The sequence below is a fragment of the Neodiprion lecontei genome, chromosome 1 (genome assembly GCF_021901455.1).
Source record: "Neodiprion lecontei isolate iyNeoLeco1 chromosome 1, iyNeoLeco1.1, whole genome shotgun sequence".
Taxonomy (NCBI): Eukaryota; Metazoa; Arthropoda; class Insecta; order Hymenoptera; family Diprionidae; genus Neodiprion; species Neodiprion lecontei.
This window is the reverse complement of record NC_060260.1, coordinates 37,722,398-37,728,397: the sequence shown is the minus strand read 5'-3', so window position 1 is coordinate 37,728,397 and position 6,000 is coordinate 37,722,398. Positions and strand designations below refer to the sequence as shown.

General features: G+C 38.3%; 1 protein-coding gene across 1 annotated transcript in view; it reads left to right on the top strand.

The window, feature by feature from the left end:
• Positions 1-3,847: 3,847 nt before the first annotated feature.
• LOC107226590 overlaps positions 3,848-6,000 on the top strand; it is an 81,809-nt gene continuing 79,656 nt past the window's right edge. Inside the window, exon 1 of the mRNA XM_046732308.1 lies at positions 3,848-4,971. The gene's annotated coding sequence lies outside the window, so the exon portion shown is untranslated. The remainder of the gene's footprint in view (positions 4,972-6,000) is intronic.

Below are 6,000 nucleotides of genomic sequence, written 5' to 3'. Positions count from 1 at the left end.
TTCATTGCCTTATTATAAATACATCTTACAGAGGGACGATGATTGCTCACCTCACCGGCGAACTCTTAAATCACGCATCACTGAAGTCTTCGCATGCAGATTGTTGCGATCCATTTATCCTGCAGTTGGAGTAATACCTGCACGTGAAGAGAGTCGGCGTCTTAGCGGAGACTGTTAAAATACCATAACCGTCAGGAAAATTGGAACGTGGTGACTTTGGAAAGAAGCTTCTCTCGGTAGCTGGAAAGGCTTTCGAATGATCCGCATCGAACCAGACCTTCGATTCCAGCCGAAGGTATCGAAGCTCGCTAACGATGAGCGAGGTGCGCAAACGCAATCCCAAGACGCAGTTTGCTTCGAGGCTTCGTTGCGAGTTGTGGTCACTTCCTAGACAGATGGTATCCTCGCCACATGTTGGCCGTTCATGGCATGGCCATGGTTCAGGCCATGGTCGTTGGTTATATTATCACACGACACGCGCACTTATATCCGAGCTCAACAATCTGTCGCAGAGATTTTCATCTTATATATTACGGTCTTGAGGACTTATACCTCTACAGCAGTACCTACCTGTCCTCGAGCAATTGAAGAAGACTTGCCGAGGCGTCGATTATTCCTCGACGACTTCTCGGCAGCTACGTAAGAGATTCTCCGTTTCAGTTGCGAACGGATAACCGCAATTTTTTGAATATTTTTTCATTCAAAATTGCCAATAAAATTATTACACGAACTCAAGGATCGTTCACGATCCATCACGAAAATCCGTCTAAAACGAAATTGCTGAAGACTTTCATAGAAACGTGTTGAATGTGGAATCGTTAACGGGACTCAAAGACCGTTGAAATGGATAAAAAATTACTGTCGAGACATTGTAAAGGTTGGACCAAGGTAATGCAAGATCACTTTACACCTCGTTAAAAATGAACGAGAGAGAAGTACTACGTACGATTTTCATTTCGATGTTCTGTAGAGGTTGTAATTGCTTTCACCTTGAAACGAGTCCATTTTGGTCAAAAAGTGATAACGAACGGGTCGCTTAATTAGTCCTTCGCGAAGATCGAGCGCAAGGAAACTTCGGTTTCTTGTCTTTATTTTGGCGTGTGGAAGAAATACGACGACTGTGTACCACAAGAGAATATATCGAGTCGTAAAAAACACGGAGATATCTTTACAATTAGCGATAATTTTTGATTGCCGCAGGGAGTTGAGATGTAATATGCAGTTTGCACCGCTACCAGACCTCTCGTATGACGTACAAGGCAATCGCCTCGGCTTTTGCCGAGATTTCACTCGCTATCAAGTGCTAAACTGTCGAGGCATGAAATGCAATTTCAACCGTGGTCACTCACTGCAGAAGCCAAAATCTTATTCCATTAAGCCAAAATCTTGACCACGCGTGCAATCTTCTTTGTAACTGTATTTCCCTGCGGCAAGGCCGCAAGGACGCGTTTAGAAAGAAAATTTAGGAGCTTATTTACATTCCGAAACGTTTGCCTGACTCCGGGCTTGATCCTCGAGTCGCCAGCTCGTCGCGTCCAAAATCCTTTGCGGAATTTTATGCAACACGTGTAACCGTAGCTTCAACAAAATCTCATAATTATTTCAATGCGAACGAGTTTACGCAGGTGACGAATATCAGGTTTTTGTTATATTTTTGACATTACCTCGTAGCCTGCAATTCTTTTTTTACGAGCTATGTGTAAATTTTCACGTCATTAAAAAGCTGTGTGACAGTTTTAAAGTATTTAGTCCAATCTTTTCATAAATTAATTTGCCGCGAAAAAAGCATTTCTCGAATTTGTCACCGATTTTTTTGAGTCGGTTGAAAAGATAATCGAATCGGAGGAATTCAGCGGATTGCAAACAAGTAATACAAAAATGGAAATTTGCAAATAAAATTGGGAACTTTCGTTTCGGATCCAGTGAAGATCCACAAAAATTCGACATCCAAAATATCGAATGCGAGTGGTTGTCTCTTTTCTGTAAACTGTTTTTAAATATTTTTTCAATTAAACTACTGTTTCTCAAATTTATTCCCAGTCTCTGAGATACCGCCGGTATTTCTGTGCAGGGGGCCAAACGCAATTCATATGCTGCACTACGAATGATCGTCGCGTCAGTCGGATCGATGAGACTGGTTACATTACATATTATGCGGAAAAGAGAGATGAGATAATATATTAACAAAAAACGAAGAAGCAAGAGAGAGAGAGAGAGAGAGAGAGAGGAAAATAAAGAAAAAACACACAAACATAGAATAAGAAATAAATTTAAATGGAGATGATCATTGAAACGGGACATTCCGGATCGCCTATCCTACGAAGAGATTCAGGTAGAATCATCGCCGACATTTTTTACGCTATAGGTAATGAGATAAATTCCGTCAGCACGCTGAGAGAAGTTGGAGACGTGTTTTCTGAATAATTATAAATTGAAAATATATATATATATATATATATATATATATATATATATGCCTGTGTGTGTGTGTGTATACGTACATATTATATACATTTATATTATAACATGATAGATAAAATTTACTCAGCAAACAAGATAGTCCGTGTCTATCGACTTTTTATACATATATCTATACATACATGTATATACTTTGTTAGCGCGAACATCCGCTTCTATGATATAACATATAGGTATGCATTTTCCACTTCAGACTAGAAATAAGAAAGGTGAGAGAGGATGGAAAAAAAAAATAAAAATAAGAAAAATTAAATGCCAATCCAAGCACGAAAAGGCAATCTAAGTAAAGGAAAAAAAAAAAAAAGGTCATCCCGGAAGTGATTGATTACCTATACATCTTTCAAACGTTGACGAGGATTGACAACTTTTCAAAAAACTAATTATAGAAGTATAATAATATGTACCTGTACAGGAAACAATATCGATCGCTTAGTTTCAATTTACACGAAAGAATTCATCGTAGCCACGGTTTCAAATATATTTTTCCAAAACTAATTATTCTTTTACTAGTGTTGAGTACAAATTTTGGGATTACCTCAAAAAAAAAAAAAAGAAAGAGAAAGTAATCAATCCAATCGCAATAGATTTTTGTTTTCGTTTCATATGTTTCTAGCTTCGGAAAGAATGATTTGGTTACGCGTTATCTCTTTAAATTTGAAACAAAGTTCAAACTGACACACGTACAGTTTGAAAAATGTACCGTGTGATGTCACGAGTACGTACGAAATGCGTTATACGTGCTTATGAAAATAAAAGTGAAATTCGATCGGATGTAACATCTGCAATTGAAATTATTGAAAGAAATGAAAAGTGCGATCTATAATTGTTCTAAAATATTTTATACCAATCCATGCACGTGCGTATGAAAACCAGAAATCGCGTTCACACTAAACGATCAATTTTCACTGGGTCTCTTCGGTTTTCATCAATTTTTTACACTGCACGAATTCTCAGGCAAATAAGTTTCGCGAAGATTGAAATTTTCAATTATAATAGTACAATCGTCAGGTAGTAAAATAGTTAAAAATTCCGATAAAACATTTATAGTAGTCAATCTTCCTTTATCACTGAGAGAAATTTTTAATTCCGGTTATCGATACCTGTCTTACTCAATTTTTCCAGTTATCACGACGAATGAAATTTTTCTCAGTGTGGCCCAAATTTTGAAATTTCGTTTCGTTAAGATAGGCTGCAGAAATTCTGGTTTTTGGGTAATAACGTGACGCGAGCGTCGAGTCCGAGGCTGCATGGGAGGCCGGCGTCTCAAAGGAGGGAGGGAGAGAGAGGGAGGCGAAAGAGAACTTGATAGTAAATAGAGCGAGAGAGCGAGAGCCGCGTCCGCGTTGTGCAGAGGCTTTGGATGCCCGGCACAAACTACCCGACCACCGCACTGTGCGGACCAGCAAATCTCCTCCAACTACCCGAGAAATCTGCGCCGCACACGCGGATCGAAGAACAGTTTACACGAATCACCCGCGCCTCTAAATCGGCGATCTTCGGAGCCTTGAACTTGAGGCGCCGATTGCCGATAATTGTACGGGAGCGAAGATTTTTTGCTGAATTAAGTTCGGTCGCGACGAATCAAATAACGATTTTTTTTTTCCATCGATATCTGTTTATTTATTTGCATTTTTTTTCTTTTCACTTCTCAACTCGAAAATTACGCATCCATGATTTTTTGGTTAATTATTTCAATTTGACGGTTACAGTTTTCACTCGGATTCGTTTTTCTGGGTATGCCAACGGTTTTACAAACGACTGATTGATCCGTTTGTCGTTTTCAATCGTGGCTCTTTATCTTCGTTTATTTTTTTTTTTTTTTTTTTTTTTGTTATCAATTCCATTTGTTTATCGTGGATGTCGTTTTTCGCCAACACGATTCAAGCCTCGCGTTTGCGAGATATAAAAAAATCGGCAACCGTTTTCGCGCCATGACGAGGAAAAGGTGGCGGTATCAAATGGACGTTTTTTAAAATTTGCAAACTTCGGTAAGATCGTCATTTAATTTGAGGAAAATAAAATAAAAAATATTTTCAACCGCAGTTTACAGTTTCGATCAAAGTATTTCGATCGCAATAATTGGCTGAAGATGAGAAAGTAACAGAAAAGGATTGAGTAAAAAAAAAAAAAAAGAAAAAAAAAAACCACTTCGTAAAAAACAGAAAACTGCAGGCGTAAAATATGCTGAATTAAGAAGCACAGACCGCGATAAGAAACAACAAACGAAGAATTAATCGACGATTTAAAAAGAATAAAGAAAAAAATACACCCGTGTTTAAATTCACAAATAGTACGGTGATTAAATATTGAAAAATTAATTCAACGACGATTTGTTTTTCCCCTGATTGAAATCAAAGAAATAGGGAGATAAAAATTGGGTCAATAAATATTTGTGCCAGTGTTATTGCTCGAACGTGAAGATTGCATCCCTTTGAAATTGCAAAGCCTGCGGACACGGTTTTCGACGAAAGTGCAGCCGGGAGTAAAAAACAGGTAAGAAAATAACACAGCGACGAGAAACGGAGGAACAATCGGTGCGGTCTAATGAAATGAAAATACAGCCTCGAGTAGGGTGATAAAATCTGATGACTCGCGACGCCGTTCATAAGATAGAATTGCAATTGCAATCTTGGCACTTGACGTGATTTTCTAAGGACTTGCGGCAACGAGCCGTGAGCCGAAGGATCGCGATCAGGACGTTGCGACTACTGTGAAAATCGTTTACTCGCGATTTTCTAGCCGCTGAGGCGAGCCGCGTTTCTAGTAATAGTGGAGGATTTTTTTTTTTTTCTTTTCTCTCTCTTCTTTTTATTATCTCACCTCTGCATGTTAATAATAATCAAAAACGAATTATCCTTGAGTCGTATTTCTCCAGTTTGCTGACTTTGCGAGTGTAAATTGCCGTGGACGAGTGAAAAGTCGATTTGCGATTTCGATTTCTATGATTACATATTTACGTCTATTTTATTCGCTAGGTTAATTATTTTAACACGATTGGAAATTGATAATCGCACGTGTAATTATAAAAGAGCCCGAATCTAGTGACGCTAACCGGTTTCAATCATCCGAAATGCAAAAAACTTGTGATAAATGATTTCTGAATTAACGAGAGAGAATTATTCGTAAGTTTCTCTGTTCGTAAAGCGATTATCAGAGGATCGATGATTATACAGGATAAACTTTGGCGAATATTTCGCTGCTGGAAAGCGAAGCGTGCAATATTTTGGTAGAGTTAGAATCGTCTCAATTAGTGTTTCTATTTCGAGGTCAAAGTTGCGGAGGGAGTTGTGTTGAAATAAAAAATGTTGGTATAAGTAGCGAATGGATCAACGGTCGGCTGTCGCTTTAAGATTTCTGTGAAAAATTTCTCCACGCCATAAATTAAAGACTTAATTATTTGATGCCACTAATTTTTGGAATTCCGATTCCTAGTCGTGGCTAATGAATCAATAAATAAGGAATTACCGAGTCTGCCCGTTGAGCAAGCGGTGTTTTTAATTTCCCTTCGTATATGAAACTGAA